Below are 21,370 nucleotides of genomic sequence, written 5' to 3' on the forward strand. Positions count from 1 at the left end.
TGTTGAACATTTAAAAAAAAGACTCCCCATTAAAAATGTTAACTACCTGTACAACAGAGAAGCAAATACAGCTTCTGTCTGGTTTGTCAAGCCTACCATGAGAGACCAGCATTCCCTTTAGAAGAGTTCTGGGTTTACCGAGTGATTTTAGCTTAGTCTTTCTCCAGGAATGTTTTGTTAAGCCAGGTTAAAAAGATGTTATGCCTTTGTATAAGCAGTCAAAGTAGTTTAAATTGTGACACACCAACCTTTCCTAGTCTAGATATCTCAGAAGTGTTCCAGCTCACTGTATTATTTTCAAATTATTTAGACTACAGGATAGATTAATTATGACTCACCCCTAAATAAGGACATGCTTCCCTCTGAAAGTATCAGAAGTTGGTGGATAGTTGCTTCTACAGAAGTAGGTGATTTTGTTTTTAAAGAGCAGCATAATTGCTTGTTGAACTACACTAGTAGGAAACCCCCATGTTATTCTAGCAAGTTAAGTGTGTATTTTTAATCCTTTAAACATCTATACCAAGTAATTTACCATAAACTTAGTGTTGTTGCTTCCTTGTGTTAGTAGAGAATCAGGTACACAGTCAAGATAACCAAAATGGTCTTGTCACATTTCTCTCTAAGGAGGATTTGATTTTCAGCCTAATGGCTAATACATTTTCCTCAGAGATTTTGTTTTGGGTCTCCTCTGCTCCAGTACTCCATAAAAGGTGATGGTTGGACTAACAGATCATCTTCACAGGTACCAAAGAAAAAAAAGTGATCCCTGACCAAATGTGAGGGGGAAACATTTTTAGCAGAGCAGACAGTTTAAGATCTACATTCCCAATTAAGTGCTCAACATTAGACAGAAAAGTCTGTTAAGACCCACTCTTTCCTCTTCCATTATCAAGTGATGAAACTTCTACTCCATTCTCTAATCCCACTCACAGGAGGCCTCCAGCAGAATTTAGAAGAGACTATATTTCTGCTATTTAGGGCAGACCAAAATTGTCATTATATCCTGTTTCTTTCAAAAACTTCTAAACACCTTCTCAAAAGATCTTGCCAGCTAACAGGCCAGACATTTGTAGTAGAACAAGTCTCATCTTCCAGGGTTTGTTGGGAGGACTTCTTGGGGCTGACATACACTTTGTAAACTTTTGTAGCTTTACTGAAGTTGTGGTTGTGCGGTCTCTAACAGAGGCCTTTTCTTTTTTCAAAAATTTGTTCAAGTATTAGAATTAGACCCAGAAGTTTGGACTAAAATCTGAATAAAAATTCCCTCCTCCCAACAATGCATTTTCACTAATAAGGTTTTTCGGGCCTTGTTATTTCTGAAAATTTCCCATGGTTTTTGTATAGAAACTAGGGCTGTTCAATCAGTTAACTCACATGTTTAACTCAAAACTAACTGCAATTAAATTTAATCATGATTAATCGCACTGTTAAAAAATACCAATTGACTATTAAATATTCTTGGATTTTTTTCTACATTTTCAAATATATTGATTTCAATTACAACAGTATTTTTGATTACAAATATTTGCACTGTAAAAAAAATTGTATTATTCTATTCACCTCATACAAGTACTGTAGTGCAATCACTATCATGAAAGTTGATCTTACAAATGTAGATTGTGTGTGTTTGTTACATAACTGCACTCAAAAACAAAAAAGTCCACTCAGTTCTACTTCAGCCAATTGCTCAGACAAGCAAGTTTGGTTACAATTTGCATGAGAATGCTGCCTGCTTCTTGTTTACAATGTCACCTGAAAGTGAGAACAGGCATTTGCATGGCACTGTTGTAGTGGGTGACACAAGATGTTTACACGCCAGATGCGTGAAAGATTCTTATGTCCCTTTGTGCTTCAACCACCATTCCAGAGAACATGGGTCCATGCTGATGGATTGTTCTGTTAGAGAACGATCCAAAACAGTGCGGATCTGACGCATATTCATTTTCATCATATGAGTCAGATGCAGCCAGCAGAAGGTTGATTTTCTTTTTTTGGTGGTTTGGGTTTTGTAGTTTCCACATCCGAGTGTTCCTCTTAAGATTTCTGAAAGCATGCTCCACGTCTTGTCCCTCTCAGATTTTGGATGGCACTTCAGATTCAAACCTTGAGTCGAGTGCTGTGGCTATTTTAGAAATCTCACATTGGTACCTTCTTTGCGTTTTGTCAAATCTGCTGTGACAGCACTCTTAAAGCTAACACATGCTGGGTCATCTGAGACTGCTATAACGTGAAATATATCTGGCAGAAAGTGGGTAAAACAGAACAGAAAACATACAGTTCTCCCCCAAGGAGTTCAGTCACAAATTTAATTAACGCGCATCAACAGCGTGGAAGCATGTCCTGTGGAATGGTGGCCGAAGCATGAAGGAGTATATGAATGTTTAGCGTATCTGGCACAAATACCTTGCATCACTGGCTACAAAAGTGCCACACGAACACCTGTTCTCACTTTCAAGTGACATTGTAAATAAGCAGACAACAGTATCTCCTGTAAATGTAAACAAACTTGTCTGAGCAATTGGCTGTAATAGGACTGAGTGGACATGTAGGCTCTAAAGTTTTACATTGTTTTGTTTGAGTGCAGTTACATAACAAAAAAAGCTACATTTTTAAGTTCAACTTTCATGATAAAGTGATTGCACTACAGTACTTGTACGAGGTGAACTGAATACTATTTATCATTTTTACTGTACAAATATTTGTAATACAAACAGTGAGCACTGTACACTGTTGTAATTGAAATCAATATATTTGAAAATGTTGAAAAACATCCAAAAATACTAATAGTATTCTATTATTAACAGTGTGATTAAGTGCCCAATTAATTTTTTTAATTGTTTGACAGCCCTAATAGAAACAATTTTGCAAAAGAGACTTATTTGAATAGTTCTAGTCAATCATTCCCAGTCACCAATGTCTAAACATGTATTTCTAGAACAGGAAAAACTGCCAACCATTTCAGGTCTTTATACACCAGAAAATTTATGTCACCGATTCTGCTTTAACATAGCTCTACAGCAAGTTTGATTGGTTAGAGGGAAAAAAGCCATCTTTAACAAACTTCTTACTAACTTCTGCTTTGTACCTCCCACCCGCAGAAAGATATTCTGAAATGAGGAACTGCAGCAATAAAACTGTCAGCTACCAGTGCATGAATTGGAATATAGCTCTCTGCTGATATTAGCATAGAATAAGTAAGCAAACACTATAGGGAATATGCCACAATGACCATGTTAACAAGGTGCAATTTTTATCCAAGTCAATTTTTTTTTTAAATAGCCTTACTTTTTACTAAATGTTTAACTAGATTTTTGCAACGCTAATGTTTGCAAGTTAGGGTTGTTTTTGTTGGGTTTTTTTCTTCTTTAAGAGTCTCCTAGCCATTTCATTCTCAATTAAGAAACTTCCAGAATAATAAATCTCAACCCTTCACAAAACTCTTCATTCAGTTGGCCATTCTGAGAATTCTCCTCCTTTAGTTGCCTCTGAATCTCTTGTGCACTGTTCAAGTTTTACAGGTCTTCCTCTGACTAGTAAGTTTCAAGATTTAATCCTCTGAACTAGAATATAAGAGCAGCAGTGTCTGTTTACACAAGTTTCACATATACAACTGTATTGTTGATATTCTGTAGCTAGAGAAACTATTGTGTATATTGAAATTTCACACAAAACATCTTGCTCATATACTGCAGTGGTGTTCAGAAGAAAGATACAAAGCTGCTTTAAACCATCAGTTTCCTTCCCATTTCTCATATGGAATCACTTTGACAAGAGACACTTATTAGCTGATATAGTAGGTTTTCTGGAAAAAATATCAACTTGGGTTCTTGATGCAACACTGCGGAAAGAATGAATTATACTATTTGACATTTCTCCTCTATTACTTTTCCTTGGCTGTTTTCCTGGCACAGTCTCCACAGACAATAAGAACTGCTAGAACATCTGCTCCCTCTCTCTGCCTGGTTTACCCAGCATACGAAATATACACACTTGAAACACCTAAATTTGACAAAACTAGAGAGACAGCAGCAGAAAGGCTAGAAAGAATTCAGGAACAGAACAAGAATCAGATAAATCAATAAAGAATACTCAAGAATAGGTGAAGAGAATGAAGTAAATTTGGGTAAGCAAGAGATAGTGATGCTTAAGAATTAGGATCTACTGTTCAGCAACTAGTTTAGAATAATTTAAGTATTTAGATATGCTATTATCCACCCAGATTTGACTGATCAGAAGAATTGTAAACCCTTTCTGGGGAAAAAGGTTAGTTTCTGACAGTGTCTCAGCCATTTTTATTGTTTTGTCTAAAGGGGGATATGATAGCTATCAGAAAATAGTTAATTTTATTACTTGCAACATAACAATGCTGATGTGAATATTTACTAAAGGAGCGGGAGAATGGTGGAAGTGAGTTTGTTCTCAGACAGAACAGCATACATTTTATATATTCCATGCAGTCAATGACATGGAAATCCACCACCATAATAAATGGGCTAAATTATGGAATTCAGGTAAAATATTCCATATTTGTGCCTTTTTTTTTTTAAATTTCACAGAATCAGGATGTGTATAAAGCTGGTGATCTTCAAGAATTATAATACAAAACTGCCCCTTGTAGTCAAAGGGGGATGTAATAGAGTTTAAGTAAGTGAAGAGTCTTAGAATTTTGCAAGTCTGTAGATTGTCTAGTCACTTGGTATTATACTTACTATGCCATATTTCTATCTGCCTAGCAACAGTGATTTCTGATGAAAAAGTACACAAGTTTTTCCATTCAGTAGTCCTCGCCAACCCTGTACTAGTACATTTTGTAAATGTTCAGCTATATACACTTATCACTTACTGCTTGTGCAGACTAGCAGTTATGTCAGTATAACTTATGTCCCTCAGGAGTGTGAATAATTGCCCCTCCCCCACAATCTATGTAAGTTAGACCAACCTAAACATCAGTGTGGACTGTGCTATACTGGCAGAAGAGCTTCTCCCACTGACATAGCTGCTGCCTCTTGCAGAGGTGGTTTTATTATGTGGATGAGAAAGCTCCCTCCATCAGCATAAAGTGCTTTCACCAGCTGTGACACTTCTAGTGTAAACTAGCCCTTCGTCTTCTATGCTGTAAGGACAGGTATAGAAGTGTTTGTTATTCAAAGTAGTCACATTGGTTACCTGCCACAATTACTAGCTCTAAAAATAGAATAAATGGCTGTTACTGAGAACATGCTGCTGCCTCACTTCCCTCCATCATCCCAGAAATGTGCTGTCAAGTCTGAAAGCAAATTTTGAGAGCTGCTAATTACAGAAGTTTAATGGTTTACAAGCAGCTTGAGATGCAGTCTTCTTCTGCTGCTTCTTTTATCACTGTCCTCACTGCCTCAGGAATGTGGGCAGTGGGGCATTTATAGGAGAAGTTTTGTAAGGTGAAGCCATTACCTATTGTTAATGCCAAAGATGAGGGCCTCACTGCACTAGGCAATGTACACACACTGCCTACCTGGAAGGCCTTACAATCGCTGAGCACATCTAAACAAAAAACCAGCAAGACTCCAACCCAAGTGGGAACATCTACATTGCTATATTGAATCAGTTGACTCAGGCTGAGACTTGCTGCTGTGGCCTTCTCTCCCCACAAAGTGCAGATGAACCCTAAAATAATAACAGATGGATTTAACTATTCCTCTCTGCCTGCTCCCGCTATGCGTTTACCTACATTTGCAATTTTTAGAAATTATCTAGACCAAGTGTCAAATTCCATCTCCCATTCAAGCCATTGCTAACTGGCTGATTTCTTACAAAATTGACAGACATGGTCTTGTGATGAGGTATGAAGCAGAGAATAGCAGTTATTCAGATTAACTAGGGCAGGCAGTTAGTTCTAGGAGTAGGAGCAACATAGAAAATGGCACAGAAGTATGACCATGACAGATATGGTCGTACTGGAGAAATGGTGGAGGCTGGAATGACAATAAGAGCAGACACCTAGGGATGGACAATCATGAAAGGGTTTGCTGCTGAAGACAAAAGGCCTCAATATAGTAAGAGGAAGGAGTTAAATGGGGTTTATATGATCAGAAAAATGGGCAAGGCAGATTTTAGCAGCTGTGCTTAGTATGGAATTGTTGGGGGCAATTAAGCAATCTAGACAGAAGATGAGGGCCAGGGTGAAAGTTTGGATGTCTGGACAGAAAAGAGATTTTACAAGCTGGGGGAGGGAGGGAGGGAAGTAAAGGAAGAGTTCTAGGATATGGCTACTGCTTGAGCATGTGAGGCTAGACACCCCCCCCCCCCCCCCACACACACACACTTATTTTCAACACCTATCCAGAGTACTCAACATGCATCTGGGGAACAAATGAGACCGATGAACAATTATAGTAGGTCAGATGTTACAGGATATCACTATTTAACTTATTTCTAAGGGAAAAAAAGTCTCCATGGAATTCCCATCAGGATTCATGAGGGAGACAGAAACAAAAAGGGCATGTATCGAAGTCCACTGAATGCATCCAATGAAGTGAGCTGTAGCTCACAAAAGCTTATGCTCAAATAAATGTGTTGTCTAAGGTGCCACAAGTACTCCTTTTCTTTTTGTGAGTACTTAAATCTTTACAGTCTTGTCTTTTTCTGAGATTTGAACTGTATAACGTGGCTTACTAGGTCATATGTATGACACAAACTTTAGGTGACCAGTTTACTCCTACCTGTAGAATAGACATTAAATTGTGACAGTTATTTTAAGATGAATAGTCAATCTCTTCCACTGAAAAAATTCCAAAGTCTGATATTCCTTTTTAAAAGTATATTCTGAGTAAGTTTGGCAGAGAGTCTGATTAAATACTCAAGCCCTCAATATTTGGATATTTAAGGAACACTAAATGCCTTTCTCCACATATTACACTATATGTATCGGTTGCTGTTCTCCTTTCTAGAATACAGACTACTCACAGCTATTTACAAGTTAGCCCATGCTTCTATGTACTTTATTTATATTTTTATCACTATTTTATTGGTCAAAAAAGTTTACTAAAACTAGTGATTCGGTGACTTGGAAACTATTTGAAAGTATTAGAATGAAAACAGTTAGTTTACGTTGAGTAAAGGAATCTGTTTGCTTATGCCTGATAGTGGTTACCTCCGATTTAATTATAAAAAAAGACTTCTATTTTTCCTATAGTTCTCTAAATTTGAGAGCTTTGTATTGATGTGTTCACATCTGGCATGATTAGTGAGATTAGCCTTCTAAGAAAATTATGCATCATTTCAAGTTGCACTGTTGCTAAATTAAGTGATACCTAAATATAATTACTTTTAATCCATAGTTTTCTTCATGTATCTAGTCTAACAAACAAACAGTTTGTATAAAGCAGCAAAATGATCATTAACTATTATCTGTTGGGCACTGATCTTTTGTTTAACAAAATCCACACTAAGCTATGACTGATGAGTGACCTTGAAGCAGCTGCGGAAGGCAGTTGCCATAGCAACACACCACAAAAGTGGTTCATCCTCAGGGAAAGCACCAAGTTGGTGCATAGTGTTACTGATACAACAAACAGGTATACAGTAGCTCTACTGATGCATTAATATACAGTAGGTAATATTTTAAGATAGCCATTACTTATGTTTTAATCACTTTGTTCCACCCATGGAGAATGGAAATGAATGCTATTGGAAGTAACTACTTCCATTAAGGAAGTGGGTGGCCAAATGACTAAAGTCAGGTTATTCTGGAGTGCAACACAAGGAACGGAATTATGTCCCAAGCAGATGCCTTACTTCCCAGGGTCATCAGGTGCCAAAAACATTCCAGAGGTAGCATATCACCACTTCTGAATGAATTGCTTTAGCCAATGCACCTTGAGTATCCTTAGACAGAAGCTGAACTAATGAAAGGCATTTGAAAAGGGAAACCATCTCCCCACCTATTCCTCAGCCCCTTAAATAAAGCCAGCATGACCAACTTGTTTTGAATATTAGAGTCATAAAACCACTTTTCCTCTTCTGCCATATAGTGAAGTTACCACCTTTTCCCCCGTATACGGTTTAGTCCTGAGACCTTTCTAGACAAAATCTCAACCACTAGAGCAGAGGTGGATAAACTATGGCCCGTGGGACCATCCTGCCTGGCCCCTGAGCTCCTGGCCAGGAAGGCTAGCCCCAGTCCCTCCCCCAGTCTCAGTGCACCATGTTGCCGGTGTAGTGTATTAAACTGCTCCGCATAGGAATGTGCTACTGGTAGCAGTTACAGAGAGAAATTTATTACACTACACCGGTGCAACACTCTGGGCGGCATGGCTGTAGTGCTGCCAGCCACTGGTGCTCTGTGCTGTGTGGTGGTAAGGAGGCAGAGGGGTTGGATAGAGGGCAGGGCAGTTTGGGGTGGTGGTGTGGGTGTGGATGAGGTCAGGGGATGAGAAGCAAGGGGGAGGTGGATAGGGGGCAGGGGCACAGCCTCCCCTAACTGGCCCTCCATATAATTTCTGAAACCTGATGTGGCCCTCAGACCAAAAAGTTTGCCCGCCCCTGCACTAGAGGATCACATGTTAATGTTTCATAGAAGATATAGAATCTTGTATTGTGGTATGCAAACTAGTGCATTTTTGTGAAATAGTAAAAAACCTATTTACATTGTGTTAGGGTAATATGATTTACCACAACATGAGATTGAGTATAAGTATTTCAGTTTAGAAAAAAACACTGAAGGATCTACTCTGAAGAATGAGTCTGCTGAAGTGGCATTCTGAGGTTCCATGTTTGTCTGATTCCAGATCAATTCTGCTCATTTTAACTGTTTTTCTAACCATCAACCCTACAAACTTCCTGTGGGACTTGGGCATTAATTTGTGCTACGTCACTTCTTAGTAAGAAATTCTGCAGGTCAGAAGATAGTGTTATACCTGTGCAATCCTATTGTCCTGAGTGGAGTTTCACAAGCGTAACTGTCAAAATTCTACTTGGAACTGAACAAGTCTGTTGAGGCACAAACACAGAAGAAACTCCTCCTAGCTTTTGTGAGCCCTGCAAGAGGATAAAAATAGTAAGACTGTTACCAACATCCTCAGATACAGGATACTCCCGTTTATTCAAATCCCATTATCTGAATCCCTTCCTTGTCTCCTACCATGCGACATAGCACATTATGTTCCAATTAGCACATTAGCAGCATTTTTAAAAAAAATGCCTACTCAGTAATTGCTGATTAGCAGCTACTTAGAAACAGCATAAAAATCAAGCAGTTAAATTCATGGATTCAGAAATGTGCCTTAAAGTTGACAAAACACAAATGAGCAGAAGCCAAGAATATTAATGTGCCTTGACAACAGGGAGTGGATTGTAGATATGGCCCATCAGTTCTGCATCAGCAATGCCACAGTGCACAAGAAGTTGAGAGTATGCCCTCTACTATGGATTGCTCGGATGGTTCTGGTCACTGCAAGAACATGAGGGGCAAAGACGAGGCACTTGGTTTGTTCAAAATAGGTCCACAAACAGGTGTTCCGTTAGATACTACATTAAAGCAAAACGCTATTTCCATCAAAATATTAATGTGGATGCTGCTTTTGGTGGCAGTGAGGAATGGCTAAGTCATTTCAAGAAGCAGCATGATACAAGTCTGTTGCTGATTAACTGTTGTCTTCCTGCACAGCAAACATTGCCCCATTTAGAAAAAGGTAAGTCTATGAATGCAGTTAAAGAGGGTCTGAAGCTGACTAGACCTATAATGAGGTCAAAGCAGACATTCTGGAAAATGCTTCCAGAATGCACTTGCATGTCCGTCTGAGAAGTTCATCCCTGGTTTGAAAAAAGAACAGACTTAATGTGTTGTTGTACAAATGACACAGCAATACATGGTCTAAAGTGGTTTGTGATCAGCAAGTCCAGGTGTCCCCAATGCTTCAGATGCAGATATTTCCTGTGTCCCACACTGCACAAAGTGAATGCCACCATTTCTAAAATATTGGTTCCACTCCAACTTTATGCTAGCTGTCCAAATGGGTTTGTGGTCTTTAGACCTCCCACAGCATAATATTCTTTTTATAGACAATGATTCTGATCAGCTCACTGAAGCCGATTGTGTCTAGTGTTTATTTTTGCCTACTTACACATCAAAACTCCAAACTATGGATCAAGGAATGTTCGCAATCCTTAAATATTTGTACAGGGCTAATCTGTTGGCTAATGTCCTCACTGCACACATGCTACTGACCCTCACAGATCAAATTAAGATGTTAATAAAAGGTGACTGCTATCTATTAGGTGGATTGTGATCCAGGCTTCAGCAGGAAAAAACTGCCAGTGTTGGGGGAGAAGAAAAGGTCTTACATGAACCCAAAGTGGAGCTGGTTAGAGTATCCCAGGAAACTGAGGATACAAGATGCCCTTCATGCAATTGCTGAGCAGACAAGTTGGGAAACAGAGGATGTCCAGGAATAGGAGGGCTGTGATACTTAAGATGTGAATATTCCTAAGATCAACAGAATTCATGACACAGCTGAAGAAGATAAGGAGGAGTTGACAAAGGTAGCAGCACCTTCGGATCAGGTACTGACAGCCTCTGAACCAGTTGCTGCGTTTAACAGGTTTTTACTTGGGATGGAGAGAGAGTCAGGAGAACACTGACTACATGCACACCTTGCTTCTCCGAAAGTTACACATGCAGGCAGCAGAAAATTAAATAGCACAAAAAAAGAAAGCTGCTATAACCAACTTCTTTGCCATATTATAGCTGATTACTGTGACTGCTTTGTGCAAGCTAGCATTCTCTAGTAAAGTTCATGTTTGTCTACTTTTCAATAAATGTAGATTTTACAATAAAATACTGTGATAGTCTGACATCTTACTTTTGTTTCCCATGCTCCTTATTCAATTCCCTTTTCATTATCCAACTAAAATCCATGCCTTGCCATGCTATTTGGATAAATGGGAGTATACTGGATATCTGTTGAGTTAGGTTGTACCCTGGTTACCTAGTCTCTTTCTAGAGCAGAAATGAATTCTTAAGCAAGACTAATGGAAAGAATCAGGTTTCATTTTGTCTGTTTAAAAATCATATGCTCATTTAATAAGTTTTGTAAAGTGTTTTGGTTTTTTCTCTTTTTTGTTTTAAAACAGCACTTGCAGAAAGACCTCCCTATCTTTCTCCAATCTGAAACAAGGAAGACTATTACATTCATCAGCTGTCAGTTTTATCTAAACAGCATGAAAATAGTGATAAAAACCCTAATTTTAGCAGCAGCATTAATGTAGTGTTTCTGGAATCAATTCAATTTCAGTAATTCTCATTTATATGAACTAACAGAATTACCCACCTGTTTTCATCCTACAGTAATCTCATGCACAGACAGGTTTAATTGTGTTAGTTGCCAAAAATATATTTACTGTCACAGCCAAACTTGGTTACTAAGAAAAGTAAGGTTTGCTAGTCCATCCACTGAGAGATTTTTAAATGCTAATATTTTAGTGAAGCCATAAGGTGTCTCATTCTTACAATTTCTAAAGCATGCTGTAGAAGTTGAGAAATTTCAAGGCCATTATAGGCATTAGTAATTCACATTGCCATGTTGTAATCCCAGTGATTCTCAGTCCCAGCCTCTTGGGGGGGAGGGATAGCTCAGTGGTTTGAGCATTGGCCTGCTAAACCCAGGGTTGAGAGTTCAATCCTTGAGGGGGCCATTTAGGGATCTGGGGCAAAAATTGGGGATTGGTCCTGCTTTGAGCAGGGGGTTGGACTAGATGACCTCCTGAGGTCCCTTCCAACCCTGATATTCTATGAACCAGAGACTGGAGGGCCTGGGTGTGTTGGAAGTAACTCCATCTCCTTCCCTCTACCTAAGAGGGTAAAGTATGTATCCTCATGTTGCTCCAGAGCAAGCTCAGCTGATTAACTTGCATTGACGTGATTTAACATGAGTCCTATCCATTCTGTAGCTAGGACAGTAGCTGAAACCTGGGATTTAAAACTGATGATTGTGTAGCAAGAGAACACTAGGGAGTTGAAGGAGGTCGAATACAATGCAGAACTCCAAAATTCCTTCCAGGGTAAGAAAAGCCTCAATATGATTTGACAGTAGAGTTGCAACCCATTCTTTAAAGTTAGATTGAAGCATATACCTCAAATATGAAACACCACTACTGTCAGGATTCCTTTCCAACATGGGACTCTTCAGATACCCAATGTAGTTAGTGGTTTTTGCATCTTAATTCTACCCATTTTATTCCCTAATCTTATAAAATAGGTCTTGGAAAAGAGTTACCCGAGTGATACAAGCAAGAGGACTTCAACAGAAAGCTGTAGTGCCTGCATTGTTGTTCATAGCTCTGTTGGACTCAGAATGACACCTGCTTTCTACAGGCAGCCTTAATTCTGGTATTTACTAACTCGAGTGCTGACTTCGCAAACAACCTTCTTTTAATGTTGGAATTTGTGTAATACATGTCAGCTCAGCTGCACTTAACATTCAGGTGATTGCCTTTGACTGAAGATATCTGCATGAAGGCTGGAGTGACTATTCCTTGCAACTTTCTCTGCACTTTACTTTTTAGAAGCAAGGACCGTCATCTGTTCATCTGAGGGTTTAACTTTAAAATAACTTGGAGTTCTCTGAAGTACCAGTACCACTGAAAGGAACAATCAAATGACAAAGTCTGCTCAACTGAAAGCTTACTATTTCTCTTAAAGTTATACCACCACAAATGAGAGACCCACCATAATCCCACAGCTGAGCTCATTCATTGATAAGCAGACACTCCTGGACAAGTACAGAGAAAAGTAAACTAGTACTCACATTTAAATAAAAAAAGCGATTTAGCATAATTAAGCTACCCATAAGTGCCAGGTCATCCTCAAAACCTGAAGAAAATAGATGCCATTCACTACCGTTTGCTCTCTGTTCAGACCAATTTTATTTCAAGTCTCGCTAGTAAGTTATTTTCTGGGAATTCACTTCATTACTTTAAAAAAAAAAAGACTGGTATTCAACAGCACAACATTTGCTATCAGAAGCCTACTGAAAATTCATTTTGGAAGAAAGAATTTTTTCCTCAAAGCCAAAAACTACTTACAGAATCACGTACATAGCTTGCTTGTGGAAAAGAAAAATGGGACTTCCAAATATAATTAGAAGTTAATTTGTGAGGAAAATACTGTCCCCAAATCTACAATTAACTTGTTAGAAGTGTTTTAAACTAATATTTACACTGCAAAAAGCAAGCTATGCAAAACAATTCTTGAGGGACAAAAAATGCTGTCTCCTAAAATAGGATTTGGCAAGCTAGTATGGTTAATCTAGACACACACTGCTATTTTAAGTACTAGAACACAAAATTAGTGCTGTTGTACGTGTGCTCTTCTCATACATCCATCCTGCTTTGAGACACTGGATAGCTAATTTAGACCTCACAAATTAAATGATTTTTTCAGTATAAAAGCTCAATGAACAAACCACTGAGGACTTTTCTACAGTAGAATTTAGCAACTGTCAAACATGTTTGTACATGCAAGTCTGAACCACAAGTGTTTACACTGTATAACTCTTAGGACAAAAAGTCTGGACACTGCACATATTTGGCTTATCCTAGGAACTTGGAGGTCTGGACCAACATATAGAAGCGTATTAGCTAAATCTAGTGAAGACACACCTGTTGGGTCTTGTCTTCACTAGGAAGAGAGTTGTTTTCTTACCATACGTTACCTATCACAGCAACTAAGATGGTAAAATCCTAGTGAAGGCAAAGCAGTTTGTAGTTTCAGTATGTGTTTGCAGATAAACTATAGGCTCCACTGGTACAGCAGAACAATTGACCCAGAGAACAACCTATAATAAGGTTGCCCCAACTGGGTGCCCCCTGCAGAACACGTGTGCCCTACTTCAGTTTTCCCTTGGTCTAGCCAAGGCCACAATCTCTCAAGTCAAAGACCCACCTATGGGCATGACTTATTCATGCAGGTGTGCAGTAATCTAAAAAAACTAATGATCAAACCCAAATTTTCCATTTCTGCAGTAAACATTAAGACAGCAATTTTCCATATCCCTCTCCAAAGGGATCTTCCAGAACACCCACCCATGAGTCCACCAGGATTTGGTTCTCAGTTCCTTTCTGTGCTTGTTCTAGGACTCTGTTCTCCAGGCCATCCATCTGAGTAACCAGTCTCTACTTCTATCCAAACAGTCCAGCCTGCCAGCACAGGCTCTCTGGTTTTTCCAGCCTTCAGCAGTTGCTCAGGATGATCAGTAAGCTAACCTGCCCCTTCGATCTCCTAGCAATGCCTCACTATTTGCAATGAGGTCCTGCAGATGTACCCACTCTCTGCAGCTTCCCTGTCTATCGCAGGCAGCTCTCACCCAATCCTTCTTTACTGGCTGGCTCACCCAGCCTCCTCCACTGTAGGATTCATGTGCCTTCTTCTAAGCCCACTTAGGAGGCAACTAATCAACCACAGGTGCACTAGACCAAGTTCCCTCTTAAAGAAGCCAGTTACACTGTGACCTCAACTAATCCAACAGCCCCTCCAACCCAAAATGTTAAGCATTTAGCCTTCAGATAGGTAAAAAAGTAATGAATAAAATAATTCCCAAAATTAGCACAGGTTTAAATATTTAAGGGGAACAAGTCATCCTTGGAAACAGTGGCTTCATATAAAGTTTCAGTTCAACATGCGCATGTTATATTACTACGTTCATGACCATTTACTTGGGTAATGGGAAATTATGAAAGCTTCTACAATTATCTTGCCAGTCAAAAGCTGCTTTGTTAGGGTAAGGACTTCTCTATATGTGAAAGCTGCATAGTTGACATAAGGGCTGATTTCAAAACCAATTCGGTTGAATTAGTGAAGAAGGTCACGTGGACTATTCTCAGTTTAAAGACAGGATTGTTTCAATTTGGCTTAAGTCAATTAGGAACAGTTTTAAGCTGAACACAAATAAGCATCTAAAGATGGGTTTACACCAGTTTATTTTTAAATTTAAAAGTTGTTAAAACTAATGCACTTTATATTTAGTCAAGTGCTAAAAGAAGGATGTATGAGAGAACACATTATGCCTTTATCATCTTTTACTCAGTGAAATGCTATCAACAAAGACTAGGCACTTATATGAAGCCTGGTGTTCACTTCACACAATTACTCTATAGGGGGCTGTCACATTGGGAATATGATGGGCCTCGTAAACTCAGGAAGTGTTAGGATGCTCTGGAATAGAACATGGAAAGGACATTAAGAAAGTGGGAGGTGGAGAGGCTGTTGACAGCTTAGGGTGGGTGTGGACAAACTCTTTTCACTGAAGCTTGGTGAGACTGCTCTATAAGGTCTCATTAAGATTGAATAAAGTTGAAGTCACTTGGGCAAAAGTAAAAGAGTCACTCCTCATTGGTCCACTTCCTCATATTTTACAAGGCATCATGTAAGTTTCCATTGGTCTGTTAGATTCCCTCTTCAAAAAGGGCATTAAGAATATCTGCTTGCTCACTTACAGTTACACAGACATACATACACTGGAATTAGTGTTTCAGACACAGAACTTTACCTGCTTTTTTGGTGTTCAGAAATAGTGTAGTGGTAGCTTTCTAACTTGTCTTCTCAAAATACTTTTCATGAGTGCTGAAACAAACCAGAAAGACAACCTTTAGTATTCCAAGCCAGCCAGAAGTTTTATTTTGAAGGACAGACCAGCACAGCAAAGGCTTACTCAGCTCCAGAGTATATTTTTAAAATGGGGCTATTAGGAATTCATTTCTAAGCAACACAAAAGTGAAATTTACTAAAAAAAGTATTTTATGCAGAACCACTGAAGAAATTCAGTTTTCTATACATTTCAAATGGTCTGATTTCTTAAATGTTCTGCAGTATTCTAGTAAATATAGAATTGAAGTGAAATTCAAATAGGAATTTTCATTCAAATGAGTGGAGTTATTTTTCAGTAACTCTTACATACCTTAACTTTGATATATAGTTTAGCATTTTAGGATTACTACTATATTTAAAGAAAAATTGAAGAATATTAAATACCACAAGATAGAGAGCTCTAAAAACAGTTTCACATGATAAAACAGGAAAGAAACCTAGGTGTTATACACACACCTCAATGAGTCTTGCTCCAGAAGCAGATGAAGCCACTCTACTTTTGGAGTACAAGTCTGTTCTAGATATGGCCAGACTTTGACTGCATTTATCAACTGTAGAACATTTGCTCTCACCACCAATCTACACTTATGCAGTTTATATCTGACTTTTAGTGTGAGTAAACTCAATGTTTTCTAGCCGACACTGGCCCTCCCAGGCAGTTACAGTCTCACCTTATACAGCTGGCCATATATTGGATCTAGCAGACTTATAACTTCCAAACCTGTGTCATGGACTGACCATTACTTCCTGCATTTTGAGGTTGTGGTTTTGAGAGCTTGTTCTTTGAGGCTAATGTAAGCAGACTGTCAGAGCCTTCTAGAACACGAATTTTGTTTTGACAGACTGACTATTCTTGACTTGGTGGATTACAAGATGTTTATGCACTAGGTGGCCCTTAAGCATCCTCTTCTCTGGGCTTTTGTTCTCATAAAGCACCTTCACATGTAAATAACCTGCGACAAGTTAAACAAGATGGTAGATGAGAGTCAGTGGAGGAAATCTTGTGCTGAGGCAGATCAGTTGCAGAATAAAGATTTCTTATATTGTGGCTGCACAAAAGGAAAATAAAAACCTCTTGCAGACAGCTCAATAGCAACCTCTGCTCAATGCACAGTTGTGGTCAAATAAAGGAAAAAAGCTGTTCAGTTATACAAGGAATGGGCTAGTGAATAATACAGAGAATATGAAAATGCTGTTATATAAAGTTAATGTTGTGGCCTGATCTGGAAAACTGTGGGCAGTACTGCTCACCCTATTTCAGAAAGGACATTGCAGAATTTAAGATGAGAGGGTAGACTAGGAACTTCTGTTCTCCCTGTCTCATAAAAGGGGAGAAGAGACATTCAGTGAAATTAAAAAAGGTGTGAAATTCATCAGGTAAGAAAAGAATACTTTTTCCATACAATGTGTAATTAATCTGTGGAACTCATTTAGGTTAAGAACTTAATATTCAAAAAGGAACTGGACATTTAGTGGGAATATCAACATCCAGAGTGATCATTAATGACAAAAATTACATAAAATTTATTCTCTTATAATACTGTTTTAAATACTGTAGTAGTAGAGATCTGGATGAGGCCTAATATGGCATCCTCCAAAGCCTCTCGTGCTTTCTGATGGATCTTAGGCCACGTCTACACTACCCGCCGGATAGTGATCCGTCTATTGGGGATTGATTATCTCGTCTAGTGTAGACACGATAAATCGATCCCCGATCGCTATGCTGTCAACTCTGGAACTCTACCACTGCAAGAGGCGGAAGCAGAGTCGACGGGGGAGCAGTGGCCGTTGATCCCGCGCCACGAGGACGCAAAGTAAGTGATTCTAAGTCAATCCAAGATATGTCGACTTCAGCTACGCTATTCTCGTAGCTGAAGTTGCATATCTTAGATCGATCCCCACCCCCAGTGTAGATCAGGCCTTAGGTCTATTCAGTATGGAAATTCCTTCTTTTCTGACACAATATTGGGCAGCAGATTTGTTCTGGGTCAGATTAACCCATGAGTTAAGCCAAACTACTTTTGCTCAGTAGCTTGTCCTTTCCTTCCTTGAACATTACAGAACTGCCAATCAAATTTCCAGCGATGCAATTTAAAACATGAAGGATTTTATATTATAGCTTAGATTGAAAATCTGGATGTCAAAAGGAAGAGAAAAGGGGGTAACCCCAAAGATGGGTATTTACACTCTGCACAGATCCAATACTACTTTGATTTTGTGTGATTATAATTTCACCTATTAATTACAAGCATTGTTACATAGGAACTTAGTGTTAACTAGGAAGTGTAAATGTATTTATGCCTTGCACTCTGTAAAGCTCTGGCCAATCATTTCATCACTGACTGAGAAGCTTGAATTTCTACTCAGTGGAACTGCTGACTGAAATACCAATAGCATAAGCATGCCTGCATGTTAAAGGAACTAGTGGAAAATTTCACAGGCTGACATCCAGAATGTCTGTGGTTCCTTTTCCTATCTCTCTTCCTATAAAGTATTAGGAGACCAGGACCTCAAATCTATTTTGTGAATCTTGGAAGTTTCCACTGCTTCAGAGATCTATAAAAAATTCTCAAAACTAAAGCCCAACCAACTCTAGAGTTCTGACTTGACAGAACCCATAATTTAAACAAGTTTTTTTGGGATAAAAGCATCGCCAATAGCAATAAAAATCCAGAGAACTGAACCAGAATGAGAGAAGTGTTACATAGCCATTTTGAAACAACACATGCCACATCGGGGAGGGAGATAGTAAATTAATTTGAAGTCCAGATAAGTATATATATTTTGAAGGGACTTTCAAAATGATATAGAACCCTTGGAAGCTCACCAAGTTAGTACAGCTGTGTACACAAAACTAGATCGAATAAAGCAAACTGCTCAATACAATATAAGTCTACTAGTTCAGCCTTGAATATCCTTCTTTCCCTTAATAAGGACATTCTTTATATTTATTAAAGAGAAGAGGGTAACTTTGTAAAGTGCTGTTTTGGACTTCATTTCCCTGATTTAGAGCCATGTTTTATCAATAAGATCCAGGCCAACAAATGATATTTATATTTGACCAAATTTTAAAAAAATCCTTAATTATGTTCTTAAGAAAGCTGTTTCAGATGAGAAGTTTTAATTACAAACCAAGGCTTTTAAACAAGCTTGAACATAAATAGCTGGATGTCATTGGTTTACAAATGAAGAAAGCAGTATACCAGTGCATGATGCCATGTAATGTTCCTAGCATCTAAACAAGATTTTTAGGTTATGTTTCCTCCCTTTATACTTTGTTTTAAAAATGTTACCTATTTTAAACAAGACTAATTTTAGCCTGCTCAAAATTATACATCTGCAATTATAGATTTTAAAAACTGATTCTGATTAAAGTAGAAAGTTTTAAAATTAGAGGATTGCAAATATAGTAATCACCAAGTTATGTACATGCCAACACCAGTTACTGAAAAATACTCAAAGTAGAATCTCTTTATTTTGCAGACTTCATAAACTGCATAAAAGTTGATGACCTCACCTCCCAGATATTAGATACAGTAAGAGCTGCATTAAGATTTTGTATTGTTAAAAACACCATATTGAATGTAGGCATATAGTTCCTATACAAAGTGCACTATACTGAATGTAGTAGTATACTCTGATGGCCGAAGTTGGACAGCAATTGACAGTCAGTTACATCGTGATGCTATCTTTGCTTTTGTATTGTGTTTGAATTCAGTTTGAAGAGTAAGGCCACAATTGTTCTCCCCAGCCATTCCATTGTGTTGCAAGGATAAATGCATTGGGGGCGGGGGAGAAGATCAGAAGAGAAAGGATGCAGAATATTCAACATACATAACAGCAATGCATTTGTACCATCTACTTAAAAAAAACTTAAGGCTAGAAAGGACCTCAAGAAGCTTTACCTCTGAATTGGACAAAGCCTTCTGTATTACTACTCCAATATGCAAGCACTACAGAGAATGTCTCCCTGGTGTGGAAAGACTGTCCAAAAGTACATCCCCAGAGGTATCAGACACACATACATGGCTTTCACAACAGACAAGCCAACAAGATTAAAATTATTTGATTTGGATCCCTTTGGTGAAAAAAAAGCTATTGACTCAGCAAAATGCTTATGAGAGATTGGAAAGGAGCAGCTGGAGAGAGAGAGAGCTGACTGAAACAAACCCTGTGCCATAACAGCAAACAAAAAAACAGAACAAAAAACATGACAGTCTCTCTTCCCTCCCACCCCATCCCCGGTCACAAACTGATGCATTATAGCCCAAGTACATTCCCATAGTCTCTCCCAACCAAGTCACATACCAACTCATTCTAAACAGTAAGCCACAAAGTAAAGAATAGAACAAAACAAGCAAAACTTTGCATACTCCCTAGAGAGGGCAAAGTCCACAATGAGCGGCTCAACACTGAAGAACTGAACATAGCCATAAAAACCCTAATTGTGGGAAGCAACTACTATGTATCTAATGAACTATTACCACACTTTTTTTTTGGGGGGGGGGGGGGGGGGAAGAGTACAGAAGTGGTTTCTTGACTTTAACTCTTGGACGGAGACAAAGAAACACTCAGGCACACCAAAGTGGTTGCTCTGCTCAATTCCAGAGTTACCATCCAACATCTTTACTCTGCTTAACTTACTAGCTATGTGAGCAGGTGATAATGGTAGCCTAGCACCAATATTAGAAGGGCAGCTGATGACCAAGCCAATTTCTGCCCAGGACATTCACGTGGTCAAGTCAATTTATTGAAGATGGCTTCAGAACCAGCACAAATACAGGGGCTGTGTTTGTTAATCTATGGATTGCCTAGAACAGAAAACCTTAGAATATCGATAGAAATAAACAATGATTTTTGAGAAATGGCAAGATGGTCCAAGGTATTTCCTCCCTGCTCAAGAATCTATTTGTAGACTTGTCTGACCATCCATCCTGACAACATACTCAATTGAATGGACTGATCCAAGGCTGTTTAATGTCTACGCAAGTTAACCAGAATCTAACATGTAAAGATGAAATTTATGCAGATAATCAGAAATCTTTGAGGACACTGAGCACACTTAACTAGCTCCCCGAGTATACTTGGAAAATACCATTGCACTTCATACCTGAATGTCAACCCTTGCAACGTAAGCAAGCCAAGCAAAAACTTCAAATAGCACAGGTTGGTACAATCCTTGAGTACTACAGTCATCTGTTGTATCATAGGGTCACATAGAACACTGACATTCAAAGAGCATGTCAAGAAGCTGAAAAAGAAAGTGAACTCCAGGAATTGTATACTTCAGCAACTGACCAATACAAAATGGGGAGCTGATCCCAAAACACAGAGCAACCAGTCATGCCCCGTGTTACTCAGTTGCAGAGTACTGTGCCCCTGTATGGTCAAACTCAAGCCAGGTACACAAAACTGATATTGAAATCAATCCTGCAGGGCTATCAGAGGGACTTTGAAGCCAACTCCCACATCACCACTATAGTACTTGGCTGGGATTGCTCCTCCATCAGCAAGGGAGGATGCCTTCAGTTTAAGACTGAAACAGGTACATGAGCCAATACATCCACTGTGTGGACACATTCCACCATCTGAGAGAAGGAAGTCCAGAAAGTACTTCACCTCAGTAAAGTCTTTGTAGCTTTCCACATTGTATTTTGAGGAAAGCTGCAGAGTAACAAAATGGTGAGAAATCATCCTGGAGAACCTGGTTCCTTCAGAACAATTCCCTGCAAGCACTGAACTCTAACGAAA

General features: G+C 38.8%; 1 protein-coding gene across 7 annotated transcripts in view; it reads right to left on the bottom strand.

Moving 5' to 3' along the window:
* NCOA3 (nuclear receptor coactivator 3) overlaps positions 1-21,370 on the bottom strand; it is a 175,641-nt gene that overhangs the window by 145,251 nt on the left and 9,020 nt on the right. For 5 of the 7 annotated variants that reach the window (XR_007352632.2, XM_075118779.1, XM_048819450.2 and 2 more), the window contains exon 2: positions 15,522-15,595. The gene's annotated coding sequence lies outside the window, so the exon portion shown is untranslated. Of the gene's footprint in view, positions 1-8,894; positions 9,016-15,521; positions 15,596-21,370 lie in introns of all 7 variants that reach the window. The other 2 variants (XM_048819451.2, XM_048819446.2) reach the window with 1 other exon arrangement.

This window comes from Caretta caretta, chromosome 13 (assembly GCF_965140235.1).
Source record: "Caretta caretta isolate rCarCar2 chromosome 13, rCarCar1.hap1, whole genome shotgun sequence".
NCBI lineage: Eukaryota > Metazoa > Chordata > Testudines > Cheloniidae > Caretta > Caretta caretta.